Raw genomic sequence first — 23,924 nt, 5'->3', positions numbered from 1 at the left:
CTATCTTGGCTGTTGACACGCAAAGGCGCGACCTAAAATTAGCGACTTCTCGGCTTTATTGTTCTCTTCCTTTGTCTCTCCCCGTCCCGTCGTGTGTCAGCAGATATGTTTTCGTGAGAGTGAGCGCTCGCGTGCCTACATCTCACGCCTCCCTTCACTGACTTTTAAAAAATGACACAAGTCCCTCCGGAGATCCGAAGATGAGTTGCGAAGATTACTCCGAACCGAACGGTTCATTTGGCGGCTGTGTCAAAAGATGGTGCCGAGGGGCTGGCGCTGGCCAGCACAGGTGCCATTTTTCACAGTTTTGCAAAGCCATGCTCACCTATGAATACTCACTAACGAATCCGCTGATTTATTCCCCCAAGAGCTGTTGAGACCGAGTGTCATTCCCATAACCGATTGCAATCGGATTTCTATCCATCGAGGTTCATGATCAAAAAATTCAACGGTGGTTCTAGGGTATCTCTTAATTGGACGTATTTCTGTCAAACGGAACTATGTGCATTATGACGTGAGCCCTGTTATGCATATATTCGTATGGGCCTCAGGGTTCATGTCTTAATGCACATAGTTCCGTTTGACAGAAATACGTCCGATTATTAATCTACTTGCTTAATTTATAGCTTCCTACCCTCCGATGCTTACAACTTGACAATTTTGTCATTTCGGCTAGTGGTAAGGTGTTACTAAGTGAGGACAGATTTCGAACAGGTATTCTCAACGATTAAGAGTTACTTTTTAGGAAAGTAGCGATAGGTTTTTGCCCTTACTATACCCTTGCATTCATTGTGATTTCCTCTTTCATTACACTTTGCGAGGCATGGAGAAAGCGAGGGATTGCTAACGTAAGAGGATCCAACTATGGGGGATTAAAAAAAAAATATTTTAATTAAATGAAGTGCACCCACCGTAACTAACACGTAACAACTGTTTCCAAACACGTCTTTTCTGTATCACTGATGTAACTTCCACGGCATAAACCGTGTGCAAACGATGTTAAAAAGAATGCATTTTCACGCTGCAGTAACAGTAAAGTTACCCCTGTTTTTTAACTTACCAAGGGAATCGCCCCCTGACTGCAGTAACTGCTTCGCGGCCCGGAATGTGCTTTGGGCCTCGGGTGTTATGTGTTACATGATATTCGTATGATTTTATATGATAAAGAAAGATTAAAATCGGAGGAGGAGATGCTTGCAATGGCTTAACTTCTGAGGTATGGGTCTCGTTGAGATCTTAAAATGTCGTATATGCTTTCATGGAGTAATATCGATTTGTTCCAATAGATAAGAAATGAAGCGCGAAGACATAAAGGAACTACCAAAGATAACACACATACATTTTTTCATACGACGTGAGGACATTTTTTAGAGTGATTAAACCAGTGACAGCTGGGAGACTGAAACGCAGGTCAGAAAAATAAGCGATTCGTATGATAAGACGCGTCGAAGCGTATCCTCATTGCCCCATCAAGTTTTCCCTCCATTTCGTAACCAATTGCATCAAGTTCTACCAATTTCTATCTCTGAAAAGATAGTTCCTCTTGAAAAAAGTCACCTCTTATATTCTTGCATTTGGAATAAAATAGAGATGAGCTAGCCCGAAACGTTGTCCTGATTTTTCAGCCTTGATTCTCAAGGCTGCCACCGCACCGCAGAGAGCGGAAAAAACGTGCATTCACAAAGCTTCAATAAATTATACGATATTTAAATATTAATAAATGCAGACGCACAAAAATTTCCGAGACGGCGCGGCGGTCCATACATCCTCGCTTGTTCTTCACATCATAACAATAATTATACATCTTTTCTCGATTCATAATGAGCGCCCGAAAAAACCCCCAAGAGCACCGACGTCTGAGCCAACAAACACACATACTCCCACACTCAAAACACAAGAAAACACTCACACAAGAGCGCACGTTTGAAAGAACACACACCGACAGCTTTAGACACATTCAAAAGAGGAGCCCACTCACACACAGACCAAAAACTGATAAACTCAGATAATAATTGAAAGTTAGTAAGTGGTCCAACAAAGCCGAGAACAAATTCATAAATATTGATTACGAATTCTTCGCGACTACGAAAAGGGTCTGAATTCTTCTGGCGCTTGGTGCAGGTAAAATGTATTATACTAACGGTGGGTCAGGGTAGGGCGGGGGGGCTTGGATCAAGTGCCCAGGAGCGCAGTGGAATGCTTTACGACCTGCTATCTCCTTTTTGGAGATAAATAAAACAAAGCACCGCGAGATAAAGTGGATTTGCCTATCAAAGGGACATGGACTGTGTTGTCAGTTATTCACCGAAAAACCCCAAATTAAAGTAAGAAGAGACCCGAAATAATTTCCAACGGAACTCGGATATTTGTAATGATACCTATCAATACTTTTTAAAAAATTTCAGGGAACAACTTAAGGAATTCTTTGAGCGAAATTTTGTAGACTTGAAGCACGTGAAATTCGATTAATGTCGGTTCTAGGCGCTTGTTCCCTGCGCCCTGACAACTTGAACGACATATATAAATTGAAAAATTTGACAATATCAGCTTTGAAATGAACAAAATTGATTTCGTTTTTTCAATGTGTGAATAAAAAGCGTACACAACTGATTTTCATGACAATGCCTTTGAAAACAATTTTTATTCTTTTCACTTTTCGAATAAAACTTTAGGAGAAGCAAAATGGTAGCGGTTCGTCAGAGAGAGAAGATTGAAAATATAACAAAAAAATCATGGGTACTTGCCGTAAAAAAACTTTGATAAAAATGTCCTTTTAAATTGTCTGTTTTCAAAATATTGACAGCATTTCCCGATCAAACTGCATTTACGATGTCTATAAAGAAATCAATATTGAACTCACGGCGCACGTCAACCTTTAGCTATCCCTCCCTCCTCTACATTTATGTAGTTCAGAATATCTCCCGTTAATTTGACAACTTCGATGGAATTTACAGAGCGTCGCGAGCCGATTGAGATACACGCAGCTTGTGTGTTCTGTTTTCTGTTCCACCCCCATCCGCTATCATCCCCTGACAACTCGGACCCGACTGATATCAAGCGTCTTAAGCAAGTTCCCATTAAAAAAGCATATTAATTTGCCCTTAATCGCTGTCCGACCATCTCGCATTCGAAGTGCGCTCAGAGCAATTCAAAATACACGTGATATTTCTTCCGTACGGATGAAAGATGTTCCTAAGGGTTGGTTCCTGCACGCGCGCTCTCACCGTTGCCACGCTTCTTTTCGTCGAGGAAGTTCGGAATATTGGTGCCCTCCGACAAAGGGAAGAGTTAACGGCATGTGTATTAACTAATCATGCTTTCGTTGTTATGTTCACAGAACAGCGAAGGAAGAAGAACACTGGAATTGGTCCCCCGCGTTGCATATCAACGAATGTGCTGTACTTTGAACTTTTGGTGGATGACGCTTTTGTTTGGGCTAGAGTCCTCGTGCGTCTCACAGTTTCCTCTAATCTGGTTTCACTGATGTGAAAAAAATTCAAAAATTGGAAAAACCGTACTCTCTCACGAAGTAAGTATTATACACTCGAACAAGTTTCAACATCTAAGATACTATTTTCAACCTCGATTGGTACCGTGGATGACACGAAAGATTTCAAAACGTGTCCCGGAATAAAATTAGTTTTGTGCCAGTAACATTTATACAGTTATTATAATTTACTATAAACAGTTATTTTGGTACCAATAGCGAGTTGATTTTCCAACTTTTGAAATTTCTCTACTGTTTTTCGCATTAACAGTGCTCCTATTTCACATCACCTGGAAGAGTAAGACGGAACCGGTGCGGACGAGTGTCCGTGTCCGAAGTGCGGAACCGCACGTATCTCCATTGCGGTGTTTCAAAATTTCCCTCTTTATTTTTTTTTCGAAGGGTAACAAGCTAGCTCCATACCTTTAAATTTTTACAGAATATTATGCTGGCAGAGAAATAAAATCAAGGCAATTTTTAAGGTATTATTAATTTAAGAATCAAATTATTACACTGGTCTAAAATCTGTATCCATTAAAACAAGTCATCATTGTGTGGTAAGGGCAACTGCATGCGATCAAGCAAACTTTCAGCCTTCCTCTAGGTCCTCGACAGCACCTCTGTTTCCATAGATCCACGTAGCTCTAAGACGGTTGTTGACAGAGATCGAGTTTATTTCAGATTGTCATTTTGAATTAATGTTGTCCTACTCCTACGAACCCAAGTAGCGGTAATCGCAATAAGTTGCAATTTGATCGGAAAATTTATCGCGATTTTATCGATTTATTGCAATATTATCGGATAAAAAATTGCGATTTTATCGACGGCGATGTATCGCGGTACTATTGAACTAAAAATCGTGATAAATTGAGGTAAACTTTCGATTTTATCGATCACGATTTGATAAAGATAAAATTGCGACAAGTCGAGGAATTTCGCTCAGATGTTGATAATCCTGGCAATTTTATCGTCAAAAAATCGTAAAGAGATCGCAACTCAATGTCGACATATTTTAATTTTTCCGTCAGTAAATGCTACTCGGGGAAAGAATAAGTATAAAAAATACGAAGGCAATAATGTCTCAGGTGATATGATTTCTGAATGTCTGATGATCCACGGCAACAATGGAATCATGTTTGAATCTTCATTATTGATCTTACAACCGTTAAAGCGGGAGCCCAGATCTTTAATGGAGACACAAGAATGGCTAAAGAGGCGCTCGGGTCAAAACTGAAGACAGAAAAGAATTAAAGTGTGTTTGGGATGTCATTTTTCGGAGACTGTAACTCATCCTAGACCTCCCTACCGCAGACACCCACTCCATGTCGTATTTTTATTCGGTTTTACTTGTTTCCAGCCCTTTGGAATGATTTTTCTGCCTCCTTCTAATTAGTGACTTAATATTCCCCGGCTACCAATATCGAAAGGTCAGATTTGCCGGCCACTAATGAGCCATTAGGAGCCTAAATAGTCTTCGTGGCGCTTTTTATGACTTAAGCACGGCCTCTTCCGTAGATTAATGATTCAGCTATCACTTTCACTGATTCAACCCCCGTCTTAATTACTCGTAACCCTTGAGATGTGGCCGACCGCGATTCGCCGCCACATTAATACAAGGATCCAGCCAATCAAAGTTAATTTGAACGGACCTCCAGCGTTTCCTCGTAAAGGCGCCGATATGGCTAGATATAATCGTAAAACTTTGTAATTATCAGGCTCAAGTGTGACTAGAGTTTTTGGATCGAAGTTTGGACAGGATTGAGTGGAAGAGGGTACCTACATTTTTGGGGTGAGTTTCATTTCGTTGGATTGAATATCGTTATCGTAGCTCACGCCGGACGTAGGTAGCTTTCTTTAACTTAATGCGCTGTTCAGTTAACTAACACAACTACTAGTGAAATTAATGACCCTTAATTGAAGCGTTCAAGGGGTGAGTGTCATTAATGTGTCTCAAAAGGAAACTATACGTGTGACCTGAAATTAAAAAGTATCATCCTTTAGACGATGAGATTGTATTTTTGTAGTAGTCACCTTTACGGAGGACGCTCTGCGACGGCCAGCCGCTCTATCAAGGTAGAAATGTTCCGGATACTGGCATCTTGTATATCTCTCTTTGGTTACGATATGTCCAGATTTTTGATTGACCCTCTTTTCTGTCCGGAGGGAGTTGAGCCGAAACATTCTTCGGAGAGCTGGTATCAGTCATTTTCTGCACATATCCATACCATTCCAACTGCGTGGTGATTACATCGTGAACGATTGTCCCTCGAACACCTATGATCTGTTAGGACCGAGACTGTGAACTGTGTTCATTTTTAATAGGTTCTCTTCTCGAGATTCCAGCCGATCTTCTCCATCTCTGTGAACCTGGGCATTCCTTAGGACCGCCTCTTCATATCTGGTCCTTCTTCGACCAATCGCAGTGGATCAATATTTTATAGCACGTTCCGAAATTTCTCGGATCGAAATTTCAAAAACTCTCGTAGGTGGGCGAAAACTTAAAATAGGGGACAGACTTCAAGGTGAAAAAAGTCGAAAAATCAGCTTCACAATTTCCCCTGGAAGTTGTGTTTTCCTAATTCTGGGCGATTTCTTGGATCTAAAAACGTATATGGTCCCAATGTTTTCGGGATTTTTTCTTTTTTTACACAGTTTTCCCTATTCAAATTTCAGCCATTCGTGACGGTCGCAAGCGTGTGGCGATCGTAAGTTTTGAAACGAAAACGCAGCACATGCCGCTATGTTTGAAAACTAACAAATGAGCACAAACATGGACAGGACACTAAAATTATAATAAACGGTTGAACCAGATCGAATCATAAAAAAACGAGGCATGTAAAATACAATGAAGGATGAAGAAAAGAATGAAAGTAATGAAATTAAACAAACAAACAAAAACAAAACAGAACAAAACAAACAAAATAAAGAAAATACAGAATAACTGCTCAGATTTTTACGAAAAATGTTAAATGAAACAAAATTAATCAGAAGAGGCGTTCTAGAGATCGTGACAGAAAATCTAGCGTTTCACTGCCTGTCTGATTCATTTGCATGCGTACATTATGTTCACTTTCATGAGTTTCATTGACTCCAAGAATTTGAGCATGTTGTGGTCAGGGCCGGGCCGGATTTACCTACTTGCCGCCCTATGGGCCGCTAGTATTTTGCCGCCCCCTTCTCATTCGTTTTGAAACATCAATGAAAACCATCAAATGAACGTGCCAGCGGGGGAGGAGTGCATAAGACGCGCTTACTGGTGTTGAACACATTGTTTGGGAAAGCCCTGTCAACACTACTAGCAAAAGTTCACGAAACTTTGCGCGAAAGTTCGGTTCCGTAAATCCATCCTCGTTTGGACAAGGCCTTCCATTCATAGTAAATTAACGAAAAAATTATGAAAGAACAAACATAAATGTGGATTAATGATTTTAACTTCCGCCGCCGCGCCTCGCAGACCGCACTGTGTTTGACGCAATGCGTGAAGTATTCACGCAGTCTTATAGGCGATATGCGTCTCCCACTGATCGCACTGTGTTTGCCGCAATGCGTGAGGTATTCATGCATTCTTGTAGGCGCTATCCGTTTCACGCTGTCCGCAATGACCGCACCGTGTTTGATGCAATGCGTGAAGTATTCGTGCAGTCTTGTAGGCGCTAATATGTGTTACATGCCGATCGCCGCGCCGAGGGCTTCTCCTTTTCATCTCAAGTCCTCGTCATCATTTCTCTCTCGGTAAGTCGCGCAGTTCCAGGCCAAATTGCGTGTTTGCTTTCTCTCTTAACTCGACTAATTAAAGGTGCTGCCTCTTGTATCACTGAAAGACGACAAAAGTAGAAATTACTATACTCTCAGGAAATTAGAGATTTTGTCGCCTTTTCTCGTTTGTAATTTTTTTTTTCTAAATCCGATTTTTTTTTATACCTACATCTAAAAAAATTGCAAAATTTGCCGCCCCCTATAGATTTGCCGCCATAGGCCGCGGCCCATGTGGCCACCCCCTTAATCCGGCCCTGGTTGTGGTTAGGAGAGTTTTAGAATTTGTCTTTCACCTGAGGTAGATACTGGTCGATCCATGAAAATCCAAGGAGGAAGGCTGTGCCTTTGTGATTCTTTGATGGAACACTAAAATATTAGATTTTCTTTTTCCCCTCGGTAACATCTGAGGCTGCGGCTACTGTCTAAAAAACAATAAAACCACCATTTTTCTCCGGATAAGTTTCTGTTTTAAACCATTCAAAAATTCCGTGTAGAAATATATAACATTTTATTGTTTGTTAAGTATTTAAGGTCATTATTCCGGTAAGCTCACGTGTAAATCAATCAATATGAAACAACGACTTTGAACGGGAGACGAGTGACGGTTTAAAATTAACTCTGTGGTAGGGCTCAAAATCTTCGGTATTAATGTTTATATGCATTTGAATAAGTACTCCGCCTTAGCGAACGGGTCATCTCGTTTTTTGCCTAAGCTAATCGCTCAATTAAGTCAAATCGGAACCATTTGACCATGATTGCCCGTCTGCTGTTCACTTTATTACGCCTGTTAGGCTAAATGGTTGAAGACGTCTCTCACGTAAAACATTTTGGGGAAACACTAAACGAAAATGGATTGAAAATGTTGGAATGCCTCGAGCGGAGGTAGACAGTGAGGTCGTAAAAATTAATCGGCAACCTTTTATCATTGGCGTTACGGAAAACGAAATGCCGTCGTTCACAATACTTCATTAATTAGAGGAGGCCAGAGAAAATTCAAAAGGGTCTCAAATATCTAGTTCTTTTTTACGTACTCGGTGTAGGATTAGACAAACCTACCAACTTTTTCCCCTTTAACAAGTCAAGGTCCAACTCTGTCTACCATTTTCAAAGCCGATTTTCTAAGAAGACAAAGAACTTTCAATCATTGAGCAACGAACCAGTCCTGAGGTTTTATACATGTTTGAGGAGGTGAAGGAATGCGGAACACCAAAGGGATGATCCGACACGCAGGGACATACGAAGCTCCTTCATTTGAGTTGAATACAACTTGCACCACACAGACCTTAAACCGACGTGGGTCATTGAATCAACATTGAAAACGAAATGTATACTGTTTGCCATGTGCCGGAAGTTAACAGCTGCATGAAAGAGGAACGAAATCAGGAAGATTTGCATGAGCAAAATCCAGATGTCGGTAGCCCAGTTCAGGTGAATAGCCGACAGCGGAGTTAACTTTCGTCCGCGTGTTATTCATACTTGGTTCAGGATTGAGAGGAAATCTTTAGTCACACCTTCAGACCTTTTTTTTTTGTCGGAAAGAAGAGACTCGGAACTTCGGCAGGTGTGACTTCCAGAATAGATTGACAAAAATTCCATAGTCTTTCAAGATGACGTGAATTAGTTACGTGGTAATATCACTGTGGTTCTCCTTTTCTGCTTAAGTCTTAGAACAAAGTTCTTATTTTCTCACTAATGAAAAAACACAAAGTCTTGAGAAATGCTATCTAATGATAGCTATATTGAACAATCTATTTTTAAAAATAAAGAAACAAAAAAAAGGGGGGGGGAAATCACAGTTTAATAAACTGACGCGCATTTACCGATCATAAGTATTCATTCGGTGGATATGATGTATGCTGCTCATATATGATGCTGCTCAATGATAATATTTCCCAAAGAAAGTCCGACCAATCTGGGAAAATGAGCAGACTTTTATAGAAGTGCTTAATTTCAGTTTGCGCAGAGCACATTTATGGTGATGAATACCTTGCCAACGAATCAGAAAAAGGACAACCACTACATGCAATTAGGCCAGAATTGCAATTTTGGTTAAGAAAACCAAGGCACTGAATATGATATTTTCAATTCTAAAGGGGGGGGGGGAGGCAGGCAATTTTAATAGAAGGGACGAGGAAATTCCCGCTCCCAATTTATACTCATCAGGACTGAAGTAAAATTAGATGTATTCATGTGTGGGGTTATGAGTGGTTTGCCTTGAAATTTAAATACGTTACTATTACCATCGGAAACTTCTTTTGATGTACTCATTTTTTCGGTAATATTATTATAATCTGCGGCAAAATAAGGTTTGTTCTTAGCGTCTATGCGTTTCTACGGACCGTGGCCGTTTAGAAACTGTCGGAATATGTCAAATAAGTTTTAAGGTTGGTTTTTTTCTGTTTTTGTTTTTTGTGGGGTGTAAACCACTTATTTTTGGACCACCAACTTTTGGACGTTGAACTCAACTGGATTTTGGCCGTTCCTCCGACGGCAACGAGGACCATCTATTTGTCGCCACGAACACTGGTAATGCTAAAAGAAATCGATTGCGAAGAGCTCTCCCGAGTGGGCGAGCTCAAAAAACCTATCTGTCGGCACACGAGTCGGTATCATCCGATGTGAATGAAACCTGGCAAGGGGTCTTATTTGATCGAAGTGATCAATGTCAGCAGGGCTAAGATCAAAAAGATTCCGACATTGCCAAATTTTGGCCACGTGCTGTTATCTTAAGGTACCCGCGTCGATACTTCGGCATCATCTATGCTCCTTGTTGTGCTGAGAAACCGCAAACAACCGAAACCGCATGCCTTTGAAACAAGGTAAGAAGGCCGATCCGCTTCGATGTTAAAAGATTCCGCCGCTGAAGAAGTCTTTTGAGATCTCTCATTACCACTTTTCTTTGCCGCCAACCCCCTTCCTCCAATACTCCTCTCGACTACATTCCGCTTAGCGCCGGCTGTATCAATCATGCCTCATTACTTTTCAAGTGGAAATATTGGTTACCGAAGCTTCGTGCTTGCGAAATAAGCTTGCAACATATAGTTACTTTGAACATCGTACTCAAATTTTAGATGTAACTGGCTGCTTCAGCTCCCTTCGCTCGCCTCCGCACCAAGCCAGGCTGGACCTCCGATCACTCGCTCCGCTGCAGGGAAACTTCCAAGAGTGGATATTGAGTGTTGGAGTTTTGTTTTTATCATCTGGACATTAACAGCTTTTTTTAGACCCTTACAGTTTTATTTATATGCATGGATTGTTTTCATCACGGCTATCATGGTCATCTGGACTGGACGAACAGGGAGTTGTCGCGTCATGAAATGGTTTACTTTTCTACCGCAGCGTTCAAGTCACCAAGATTTCCTGTGTTTCCCGACCCAATAAGTCGTTGGGAAAGTTTTCACCACGGCTTGACTGAACGAACAGGGAGTTTCCGCGTCATGAAATGGTTTACTTTTCTACCGCAGCGTTCAAGTCTCCAATATTTCTTGTGTGTTTCCCGACCTATTAAGTTGTTGGAGAAGAAAATATTTGTCACCGCGGCTTGACTAGACGAACAAGGAGTTGTCGCATCATGAAATGGTTTACTTTTCTACCGCAGCGTTCAAGTCTCCAAGATTTCCTGTGGGTTTTCCAACCCAATAAGTCGTTGGAAAAGAAAATATTTTTCACCACGGCTTGACTAGACAAACAGGGAGTTGTCGCGTCATGAAATGGTTTACTTTTCTACCGCAGCGTTCAAGTCTCCAAGCTTTCCTGTGTTTCCTGGCTCATTGAAGGTGTTTAAGAATAACATTTTTTCATCAGTTTTTCATCGTCGGACGGTAGTTCGCGCACGAACAGGAGACGGTCATACCAAGAGATGACGCAGCTTTTCGTTTTCATTTTGGTAGACTACGTCTCACAACTTTGTTAAACGATCACATTGATTTTCGAGCGTCCGCTGAAAATCTGCCCATCTTCAACTGCAGACATTCTCGAATCAGCGCATTGAAAATTAATAGGAATTGAAAAAGCAACCGGCATGTATCGGCCAAATGATGAGCATCGATTGCACCAACTGGCAAGCAGAATTCCTCAACGCGTAAAAGTGGCAACGCCCCCACCGCAAAATCGCATCCATTAACAGAACAATATTGACCTGAGCCAATGATTTGCCTCCAATCGTTTCTCACCTTTCCGAATCGATTTCAACTCCCACGTCCGTCCAAGTCAAAACGTGGGGCTCGTCGAGAGAGGTGATTTCAGAGTAATTTCATCCGGCTCTGAGAGCCCGCCAAAGAAGTCGGCGCAAACTCTCGCCGTCGCCACTTAGTTGATCAAAGACATGCTTCAAATTGGTGGGAGGGTTCCCAACTTAGGCTGCGGTTTCATTCAGGAGTGCAAACCGACCCTCGTTTTAAAGCGGGCTTTCGATATTTCATGTTCTGTCTCTTTCCCAACTGACTTAGTCAAACAGTGCGTTGATACGATAAAAGAATAAAAGCGTAAAATTTTTCCATGTCACATTCGCTTCGCATCGACAAGATTCGTTCCGTAGAGATAAAAAAAGCCCCTGCCGCGTTTTAAACATTTTTTTTTATGAGCGTAGCTAAAAAAAAAAAAAAAAAAAAAAAAAAAAAAACGGAGCGTCGAAACGGGGACTATACCTAAATACAAGACAATTTTTTTGGAGTTTAATTACGCCCTTGTTGTTTTTGCCTGCTTAATAAGCAGTAAATAAGCATAGAGCATACAGAGTCGTAATAAGAATGGAGGCACTGGCGCCACTTTTAGGCATTTCCCAATCAACGGATTCTATGACTTTGGTGCGGTTTCAGATCTCCATCTCGATACATTATCGATTGTTTTTGATACACGGGTATATGGCCATCCGATGTAAGCTAAGAAGTAATGAGTTATTACTTAATATAAACCGTCATTTTAAATCTAAAATGAATCGAAAAGGTGACTTAATCTCGGCGCACACCGGGCTCGGAACCCGTCGACCAGGACATGACTTCAGCTCACTTCATTGTATTACGACTCTATGTACTCTATGCAAACAAGGAACAGACACATGCCTTAAAACTATAAGATCACACGTACAAGTTATTTGCACTTTTAGGTTAGGTTTTCTTATCCCCCTATTCTCTCCTCGTGAGGCAATTGCGAGGCACCTCTTGACCCCCTCCCCCAAGATGCCTTACGTAATTCATGGTCAGACCCTAAGAGAAGTTACAAGGCACGGGTGAAAACACTTTGAGAAAGGCATGCAGCGACGCAAGCGCATTGCGCAGTCTGCGCAGCCGGGAGCCGGATGGAAAGTGAGTGGAAGAGGCGCTTAGCCGAAAAAGGAGAGGGTCATATAAAGAAAATAAATGAAAGATACGAAAAGAAGGGAAAAAAGCGAAAAGGCGCGCAGTGGGGCAGGAGGCGGCGCGCGGCGTGGCGCGCGACGGACGTGCGGGCCCGGGCGCGCGCGGCGCGCGCAAGGGGGGTGCGGTGGGGGGAGGCTGAGGTGAGGCGCGAGCCACTGCACCTGTCGTCGCGCTCTCGCCGTCTCAAGTAGCTCCATCGCAGTCTCCCGCTCATCGGTTCATGGCAGGTGATATCATTCCGTTAATAATGCAACGTTTCTCCTCCTTCTAGACCTCATACATATAGCATATAATCGGAATTATTCCTCCACCTCCCTCTCCGCTCCCGCTCTTTTTCCTACACCTCCTTCATTCAACCCTTTCTTCATCACCGCACCGGCGCTGGATACTCGGATTTGGGTCATCGGCGTTTACCCGAACCTATCTCAATCTTCGCCGAAAACAAATTTCGGCTACATGGACTGAACTCCAGTTTCAATTTTCGGTCGTGCTAATCGAACCTCCTGTACAGACAACCGGAGACTCGGGCTCAGACAACCGAGGTCTCTGGTGTCTGGTTCAGACAACCGAAGTCTCTAATTCAGACAACCGAAATCTTCGATAAGTAAGTAAGTAAGTAAGTAAGGGCCAGGCTTACCGGCGAGGCGCCCACAAGGGGCCAAGGCAAAACTGGCTACTGCCGTCGTGCACCCCGAAGTTGGACCGTGCTCCTTAACGTCGTACTATTGTCACATTCAGTAACCTCTATATTCCCACAAGGCCTAGCCGCCGTCTGATGGCCAACGGTAGGTCTTATCAAAAACTGTGGCAGACCCTGCAGAGAACGGATTTTCAGAATACGGTCATGCCTCCACCGAGTTGGATTGTGTTGTTTCAATCTCCACTGATAGGTAGCGCTGGCAGTCGCGCACACTACGAGTGATCACCGATTTTTTTCACAACTCAGTCGAACAGTGCGCAGACGGATTACTTACTGAGTGACTATGTCCCTCTCCTACCGTGGTACCTCAAAGGGTCACAGGGTGTTGGAGTGGCATATAGTCATCCACGGTCACGATGACTGATACTTAAGTGTCTTTAAGTATCAGTCACCTCCGGGGATTGAACCCGGGATCTCAGTGTTGGCAGCGAACTGCCTTGACCACTACACCACTGAGGCTGACTCTTCAGCAAATAAATACGAGCCTCAGTGAGCCTGACGAAACCTTCAGTTCAAACAAACTTCAGTCATTACGACCGAAAACTTCGGGTACCATGAAAAATATAGTTCTGTTCATAAGGCTCCTGCACTTCTTTTGTATGCAGTTACAGAGGTTTCGATTGATTTCGATTTAAAAAGAAGAATCGATTTTTAAACCAAAAAATCGATTAAATCGCATCAGCTTTATTATGCTCGATTAGTCATGTAAATATGGATTTGTTCCTTCAAAATCGAAAATTCCGATTTTTGCTATCCTCATGAATTAAATCGGCACGTGAGTCGATTCCTGAACCGATATTTTAGCGAACTTCCCGGCATTTGTATCCAATTTTTTTTTAAGAGTGCGGATTTTTTAGGATAGATTTTTCGGAGAATCGATTTTTTGTCACGATTTAAATCGACGAGATCGGATTTTTGAACAAAATCAAAGCGATTCGACGAATTAATTTTTTCGAAAAAATCCCGAACACTAGTGACGATAATTATAATAACTAATTCATTACGGATCTGAGTGAGCTATGCTATGGCTGCGCGGCCGGCCGTCGCGTCGCGGCAGCCAATCAAAGCGGGCGTCGCAGGAGGTATGGGCCGAGACTGGAAGCAAAGACGCCTCCGCGAGGCGCCGCGACGCCTCCCCGTCCCCCTCCCCTCTTCCACTGCCGCAGTTACTCTCGAGGTGCTGGCAAATCAATTACCTCGCCTGCTTCTCACTGCCGCGCTCCATTCTCTATGCCCCCGCGTCAGACGCTAAAACACGTAAAGCTATTTAACGTCTTCTTTGGAGAGGGTCGTAACCGCCAAAAGTCAGCTTTCGAGAAAACACTTCATTCCTTCAACAATTGAATTGAATTGAATTGTATTAGAAATTGTATTGTATTGAAATGAATTTATTCTCGTTTTAGTGTACAACAGGTAACAACAGACAAATAGGTAACAAACAAAAAACGAAAATAAAACACCCACCAATGACACTTGGCCGTTGTGTCGGGTGGAGCCTCTTTGTTTGATTTTATTTTGTTTCATTATTCCCCTTTTTTTGCCCCCTTTTTTGTTAAATTGCTGATTAAAATGCCAAATTAACCACACTCATGGTTAAATTATCTTGCCACTAGGTACTGCAAAACGTACATTTGAAACATGTCGGACATAATTTTTAACACTAGACCACTAGACAAGGTACGAATTTCAGCATTCTGATACATGTTTCCTAACCAAAATGTCACGTAGAACACTATACGCACAACGAAAATTATCTAAATTAACTCCGTACGAAGATATTTAATGATTCTTGATGCGTGAATTGAAACCACCCGCTCATGAAAACTCAATGCTCTACGTGATTCACATCGCGCGCTAAACGTTATCATAAACGTCTCAGCGATATAAAAATCTGGCAGCCTCAGTCTTGACGCTTTGGCTCAGCTATAGCAAATTCCTTATAGTTTGAACAACACATGGTGGGAAATGAACATTGCTCGATTGAGAAGCTTGCTGAAACCATTGTAGTGCGCGATTTGACTCACGTAGAGCTTTGAGTTTCTTGTGAGCGGCCAGTTCAAATTTCTCGTAACCAGTGTGAAATAAAAACGTTAATATCTCCGTTAGGAATTGGTTTCAGTAATTTTCGTTGTGTGAATCGTGTTCTTCGTAAAATTCTGGTTAAGAAACACGTATCAGATGGCTTAAATTCGTACCCTGTCTAGTGGTCCATTAAATTGTTAAATCAGCATCAATCAATTCATCTCGCCGCTCAAAAAATTCAAGGACGTTCTAACAATAAGTACCACCCACAGTAAGACCATGGCCACGCGAGGGAGGTCGGAGAGAGTTGGCAAGAATTAAAAACATTTCAAAATTTTGGTGGATACGCCCTTCCTCCACAAAACCGCTCAGTGCTGTCATTTTCTCCTTCATCAGTGCAAAGGAAAATATACATAGAAAAGAATTTTAAAAAAAACGCTGGCAAGATGCATAATCACAAAGATTTCCTTGAAAACGCATATCACTGATTAGGATGTTCAAAACTCGCCTAATATTGGTACAAGTCAATCCAGCGATTTCTCATTCTTGATGGATAGATATTTCTATTTGTTTTTAGATTTTTGTGTACTGTTTTTTTTTTTTTTATGTTTAAAATATTTTTCCTCGGCTTGGAGTGGTGTCTGCGAGAATTGATACACGAAATTGTTATACACGATATATGTTGATACACGAATTGGATACATATGTCTTGTCGCTAATTGTTCACAAAAGAATAAGTATCACCCGCTTTCAACAACACCAGAAGTGTAGAAACATGATGTTTTCATAAGTGTGCCGAGTTCGCGAATCTGCTGCTGCCGCAATTAATCAAAATACGGGAAAATCGCGGGCACCGGTGAGAACCGTCCGGGGATTCGAAAAATTGTTTGAGGGAAACCGAAACTGACAGCTAAATAACATCTCAGAGCGCCGGATCCATAGACCGACCTCTACTCTGCATGCTCGTATCTCCGTGAATTCTCCAAGAGGTTGTCAACTCGTGGTCAAACAAATGAGGTTGGAACGGAAAAAAATTATTCGTAACTCTCAATTTCGAAACTATGTTTCGTGTTAATGCGACCAGAAATGCCGAAAAAGAAGGTGAATGTAAATCAAGGCGGACGAAACTGAAGAAGTGTGATATAAAATGAGCAGGTGCGAAATCCAGTAGCCATGCCATGTTACCTACGCACCAGGTCCTCGTTCACAAGTCGACGATAGCAGGACCTGTCAACACCTATGAATATCAAACACGCACTCACAGCATTATTCAAAAGCCATGCTACCTGCTGGAGGTTTTTTTTTTTGTTTTTTTTTTTTTTTTTTTTTTTTTATATATATAGTCAAAGATGCCAAATACTTGAATGATCTCAGATAAAGACGGTTATTTGCGGCGTTCGTCATCTTGGCCCAGTCTGATATTTTTCGGAATCCTTAAATAATACACCGATCTATTTGCGTTATACTTACAGGGAGAAAAATCGCAATATTGCTACGTTTGAATCCTTGAATCAATGTTGTCGTCATATCGCGTGTCAGATAATCAAGTCCGGTGGAGATGATTTGGGCTTAAGGCTCTGACAAACTCCTAGAATTTACCGAGAATGAAAATGTTCAGGAAAATTTTCATATCAAGAGTTTTCCAGACCATCTGAACCCTCTCTTTTTCTTGGCTACATTCACACATCCACCTCGGCATCATCTTGGCTTCTAAAAAAACCTACATCTAATATTTTCTCACTTGCCTAAAAGAGTTGAACAAGTAAAGTAATAGACTTGTTGTGAACTTTTGCTAGAGCAAAAATAAGAGTTTTTCCTAAATAGAAAATGTCTCCAAAATCGCGATGAGCGCACCAGCAAAGTCTTAAATGCACTCCTAACTTCACAATCTGCGTAAGAAATGTGCGGGTTTTTTTTTCTTTTTTTTTTAGCTTGCCACTCCAAAAACTATATTACGGCATAGGAGAACATTTTGTTACAGAAGTTGTTCCATCTAACTCCTGCTCAATAGAACACTACTCAATATTCAACATGGCCGACGCCAATCGGCCAAAACACGTGTGATGGGGCGAGATTCTAACCACCTAATAACAATCGGTGTGTTCACATTCGCATTTTCCTCGCGTTGCGATTTTTGAGAGATATCCGCCTTGATTGACCTTGTGCCCCTTCGACTTACGCGCGGAAGCGTTGCTCATGATGACTATTGCGAAACATCCTATTGAGCAGGGGTTTAGCGGAACGACTCCTCTAACTAAATTTTCACCTGTGCTCTGGCTCGGACTGGCCATAAAACCAATCTGCCATTGGCAGATACGCCCCCCTTGGCGCGACGAAAACGCGCCCCTCTGACAGATAACAAAATAAGAGGAGAAACAAAAATTACGACCAAGAATATAGGTATTATAGAATAAGAATAAGAATATATATTTTGATATATAAGAAGAATATATATCAAGAATAGATAGAGTTAGGAGTAAAGAAAGGTGCTTTTATGCATTATAGTGGTGAACAGAGGTCCAAGAACTACTTTCTGAGGCGTAAACACTTTTCTGTGAAATTTTCACCTTTTTGTTGACATACAGGCGCTTTATCATCCCCTTCCTTCATTCGCTATGTGTAGCGAAGAGGCGATGGTCGGTTCGATGTTTACACATACGCACCCTTTATAGACTATTGAGAAACCTTTAAACACATTTCTTCCTTTTCAAAATGACTCTTGGTTTGGACATACAATACCATATCTCGGGCAAACCTAACCTTAATTTATCACGAAATTCAAAAATAAGTGACATCTAAAGTGTAAACGCGATACAACTATTCGCGCAAGATGGATGTCCACATTGCATATGAAAAATGTAAGACGCGGTGCGGCATGAATCGGGAGCTCGCTATGCTCTGCTCTATGCTACTAGTTAAAAGCACCATTACGAATAAGACAAACGCAAACAAACACAGTATTGAAATAGAGGGAAAGAAAAGATGAGCGTTTACGACGGCGCAGAGATACAACTATTCGTACTCGATGGACGTCCGTGCTGCATCTAAAAAATTGAAGGCGCGATGACGCGAAGCGTGAGCTCTCAATGCTTTGCTAAATACTGTCGATGAAGTGTCGCTCAGATTCGGAAGAAAAGTTAAAGAAGAGGCCCGAACACATCTCTCCTACCTTCGGCTGTGTTGCTCACGTAGTGCTTGAAGCATCATTACGAATAAGACAAACGCAAACAAACACAGTATTGAAATAGAGGGCAGGAAAAGATGCGCGTTTACGACGGCGCAGAGATACAACTATTCGTACTTGATAGACGTCCGTGCTGCATCTGAAAAATTGAAGGCGCGATGACGCGAAGCGTAAGCTCTCAATGCGCGATATGTTGTCAATGAGGTGTCGCTCAGATTCGGGAGAAAAGTTAAAAAAGAGGCCTGAATACGTCTTTCCTGCCTTCGGCTGTGTTGATTCTCGTTCTTTCTTCTTTTTTCAGGTTCTTGTCTAATTATTTTTTAGGATGGATTTGCAGACCCACGTCTCAAGCTCGCAGCACTGGCTCGGTTTTTTTGGAAATAATGGTGCTTGGATGCGTCTAGGCGGCTTTGACTTTTTATGTTTTCTCTAATTTTAGAAGTCTGTCGGCTACTTCAATACGTTCACTTGTGCAATTTTCACTGTGAGCGATTAATAAACTGTGAACCTGAAAATAGCGTAAACATGTGCTGCTTTGCCAAAATTTTATGAACCCCTCTCCACGTGTAGGGGTTGCCTTCACCAGGAAATATCACATTACGCCCCTCAAACCAGCCAAGGGTCTGCGCCCTCAGATGCGAGCCAGTCCGACCCTGCCTGTGCTGTGGTAATGTGGTATCGTTTTTGAAGCGGGAAGCTCAAAAAAAATACACATTTTTTACGCTGATTGTGAAGTTGGAAGTGCATTTCAGAATTTGCCGATGCTCTCGTCGTGGTTTTTGAGACATTTTCTATATGTGAGCAACATAACTCTTATTTTGCTCTAACGAAGGTTTGCAACAGGTCTATTCTCAATAGCTGTCATGGTCAAATGGACTGAACGAATTGGCAGTCGGGTTTACTTTTTTTACGCTGCGTTTGAGTCTCCAATTGAATCAGTGAGTTCGAAAGCACACCAACTCGGAAAAAAAGAATTGTTCAGGAAACACCTAAAACTGCGCAGCGGACGAAGAAGTTATTTTAAGAAAAACCTTTTTGGTGCCAAAGTACAAATACTTAGAGACTTTGTACAGCACCAAGTTGAAATCGATACACCATGTTTGATGACAGAGAATTAAGCGTTTAAAAATTTCCGAGTTGGTATGTTTTCGTTCTCACCGACTTTCAGATACTGAATAGTCTTAGTCTGCCCAGAAAAATTTATATTTTTTGACCTGAATAGCGCTTGAAAATTTATATAACTTGTTGGTACAAGTTATACTGAACCGAAAACAGAAAACCGCAAAATCGGATGGTCGCCCTTTTCCCTTGTAATGGCCAAAAATTGGTATCTCCATAGAAATACTTTGATTTTTCCCTTTACCCGTCGCTGTTTTGAGCACTTCCGATTGCAATTTCGGAATTTCCTTTTGCTTGCAGATGCGTCTATCCATAAATGTTACTGAACCGTAAAAAAGTGAAAATCGAAAAAAAACCCGAGTTGGTGTGTTTTCGAACTCACTGATTCAATTACTTCCTGAGTGTTTTCCTGACTCATCATTCAAAGTTGTTTCTTCTCCTAGTAAAAATTATCAGGATCACTCAGTGGCAATTCTTGAATGTATGATAAACAATCAATTCTAAGGAAGGTAGCCTGTCTAACCTAGGATCGATATATTCAATGGATTGGGATGGAGTATTAACAGTGTTGCCAACTTGCCTGAAACGCCACAGGGATCACTTCCACACGCTCCTCGTTGCTTTTGTAATCCTACATATTATACTAAAATAAATCATTAGGCAAGGTATATGAATTAGAATACTCACCTTTTTCACGAGGAAAACAAATCACACAACGTGAAGTATGAAAATCGACTCCTAAACAAGATATTATGTTTACAATATTAACATTGGCTAGACGGCAAAAATACAAATAACGTCAGACATCGTTTGTATTACCTAATTTCCATTTAATCAGTATTTAAATTACTTGTCGATTTCTCCAAGGAGTTGATTTCTGACTTCCAGTTATGAGAATCATTTTTTGCTCAAAATTTCGAAAGAAAGAAATCGAAAATAATTTGTAAAGAATACTTATGTTCATGCCTTGTTTTGTGGCCCACTATGACTACTGTCAGTAACAACAATTTCAACTCAGACGATAACAAGATATTCATGGAGGATTTTTCGATGAAATTCTGATAAAGTGAATCCCATCAATTCCAAATACTCTGTGATTTTAAGTAAGTTTGTCCCAGAGAATATAATTCCAGTTTTTTCCTTATTGTCGAGAGCACTGGAGAAAAAAAATGGATTAGAAGAGAGAAAGAGTAGACACTTCAGCAACGAATGATAAATCTAATTTTGGGGATGAAAAAAACAGGAATCCTTACTTACCTCTATATTTTTACAAGTAAGAAATATCAGTGTGAAATATAAGAGAGAGAGAAGAAGGCGGTAATTAGATGGAAGTCTGGGAGGGTTCTCGGAGGGAAGGACGCGTTGTAAAAAGAATGAGACGAATTAGAGCGGACGGAAAGGTCGTTATAGCGAGGCCGGTCCTGCTTTTAGGGATAGAAAAATAAGTGCAGACATTCCGGACCTCTTTCCGAGAAACCGCCAGACTTGCCCAAGGTTGACTCGGCATGCGTGATACGCGATATCTATCCCTATGTATTTATAATCCTAGATTAATATGATAATGGGTCGATATAATTGGACTGCTGCCCTATTGAAAGTAGATTAAAACCAATTTGTAAAGAGTTAAAGGGGATCGGTGACACAGTCGGGCTTTTTTCCGATAAGCAGATCAGAGGTTGTGAGCTTAAAATGAGACAGGGTGTCAAGTTAAACCAGACATCCAGCACTTCTTCACCTTTTTTCAATCAATAAGGGATTTGGGGAAACTAATGTGACAACGTAGGTCCGGATTCCGATTTCAAGAAAAAAAAACGAGCTTGTTATCAAGAAATCTAAGGTTTTGTTTTTGGAGCGCGGGTGTACGAGATATGCGGTGTAAAAAGGTGGAAACATGTGTAGGTAGCTCTCGATCACGAGAGATGCATCTAAGAAACAGTCTGCCTACTCCCTTGGATTTGAACTGAATCTCGATCTGCCTTTTCATTCTATAAAGTCAATATTTTATTACTTTTTTTATTGCCAAAGTTGAAGTTTTGTGCTCCTCATTTATCATGGCTAGGGTGGGGAGCAGTGAGTTTTTTATCATTACGATGTGCAAATAGATAAAACAAAGTGCACAGCCCTCAAACGTACAACTTAGGCACCCCCGGAATCACACAAGAGAAGAACAAGAACAAAGAAGGGGAAAATCGGGAGTTACCCAGTGACCAATTGGGCTAGGATCTAAATAGGCTGAGGTTGCATACTCCAAAAATCAAATCAACACAGCAAACGCGACAAACGGCGAAGAAATATTAACCTTTTGGTACTTATTTAACGAGTTTAATACAGCTTGTTTCGACGCTTCTTTAGAGACTTTAACGATAGGGTAGGAAGCTAGAGATTATTCTCACAGTTCACGGTGTCGGCAGAAGTTTGTCTACCTTTTTTTCTCTACTGGGTGCCTTAATTCCTATCTCATAATTTTTTCCCATTTCTTCTGAAATCTTTGTCCCCTATAGCTGAACACCCATGATGACGAAAAAGGGGGGAAGGGAGAAAAAGAGTGCTCCTCAAAATTTACTGAAATATTTCAATCCAGAACTATAAAAACAAAAATTTACTAAACCGACGGTTACTCAGTACCTTAGAAATAAATAGTCCATACACGAAAATAATATTTCTGTAAAGGAGGTTTTATTCGTCAATGTTCAACTTCCAAATAATGCACAAATTTTATGCTAAAACTGCTTAAAATTCAATCTAGAGGGGGCTATTTTTTTAAAATTTTCTGGGGGTGTCCCTCAGATCCCCTCTCGACATTAGCAAATGCCCCCCCTCCTCCAACTTAATCTGGATCCACCACTGGCCTAAAGGTGGAGGTAGGAGTATGAGCTTGCTTTCTAGGGTCTCAAGAAAGGGGAAAAGGGAATGAGGGGACAATAACGCTCCTGCACTTTGGTGGTTTACCATTGAATCGCCCTGTAGTCTACGAAGTTCTGATCCACCTAATTGGTAAGCCAGAGCCGGAAAGGAAGGAAAGAAGAGCCAAGTAGCCCACTACGTTTAGCGGCGCCTGGTCTGATAAAAGGATTGCTACCGAAAGAAGAATCCAGGAAACTACGACGATACATCGAATCCACAACCGTTACGTTGGAAAGACGATGAGTGATTTATCGAGGAAGAATCGAAATCAGAGAGTGAAAGGATTTGGCTACCTTTGCCAAAAAAGGGGGGCAATCACGAGGAGTTACCGAAAATTGAAAATAATCACAAGCGCGGTGCGTATTGTTTGTATTTCATTTTTTATTAGCCCGTACCACGATGAGGGTTGCTTACCGGCGGCGGCGTCTCCGATTACAAAGGACCCAGCGCCGTGGGGCCGCCCCTGACGGTTCGTTTTCATAAGGAATGGCTTCGGAATTGGAGGCATTTTTGGTGCCTCTCCTGTTTTGTCCGTCTAATGCGAGAATTCGGAATATTCCGTCCGTAAAATTACGTCAGAGACTTTTCATTCGGGGTTGAAGAATAAAGTCAGGCTATCATTCTTGTCGATGAGTGAAACAGCCCACTCTCTCCTTCGCTCTGATGCGCGCGACCTTAGACATAACTTACGTACTGATTTAAAGGGGGGGGGGGGGTAAAGTGTATTTTTATGAAAGTTTATGCGGAATATTAAGTTGGTCCAAATTATGAAAAAAGACACGTATCTTCACTGATGATTTATCTGTATATCTGGGTACTTGAAAAACATAACATGCTAATTTTAACCCCCCCCCCCCAAAAAAAAAATAGTTCAATATGATACTTTTATTCAATTAAATACACCTACTTCTCATTTTGCATACATTTTTCATGTGCAGTTGATTTTTTTTTTTTTATTTAATTCTCCCCTTTTTCTTTCAAGAAAACAACTAGATATTTCTGTCAAAGCATTATGCAAAGATATATCAAAAAGAAAAAGAAAAACCTTTAGGCCATAGATGGGTCGGTTCCAAAAACTGTTTTTTTTTTTTTTTTTTTTTTTTTTTTTTTTTTTTTAGTTTGAGAGGTCATTTCAAGTTTTTTTTTAGTAGCGCCATTGTTCTTTTCGTGAAATTTGCCATTAGAATCAGTTATCAATTCGTAAATCCTCAGTTGGCTGCCAGTTCCTCATGGGAAAATACATGGTAAGTGATGGAAAGACCAGGTTTGCCATGAAATGTAACGTAGCGAGCAGTGTACCGGGTCCGTTCCCGCGTTAAAGTAACCGTTTCGAAAATCCGAATTTTGAGGCGTTTTTAAGTTGATTTTTTGGGAGTTTCCGGTGGTCAAAAAACT

The 23,924-nt window shown here is 41.3% G+C and overlaps 1 protein-coding gene across 1 annotated transcript in view; it reads left to right on the top strand.

Annotated features, from left to right (window-relative positions):
* Nucleotides 1–3,507: 3,507 nt before the first annotated feature.
* Nucleotides 3,508–23,924, top strand: part of Rnmt (RNA guanine-7 methyltransferase) — a 63,787-nt gene continuing 43,370 nt past the window's right edge. Inside the window, exon 1 of the mRNA XM_072306290.1 lies at nt 3,508–3,529. The gene's annotated coding sequence lies outside the window, so the exon portion shown is untranslated. The remainder of the gene's footprint in view (nt 3,530–23,924) is intronic.

This window comes from Bemisia tabaci, chromosome 1, assembly GCF_918797505.1.
Source record: "Bemisia tabaci chromosome 1, PGI_BMITA_v3".
Lineage (NCBI taxonomy): Eukaryota > Metazoa > Arthropoda > Insecta > Hemiptera > Aleyrodidae > Bemisia > Bemisia tabaci.
The sequence above is the reverse complement of the archived record's forward strand: the minus strand, read 5'-3'. Positions and strand labels throughout refer to the sequence as shown.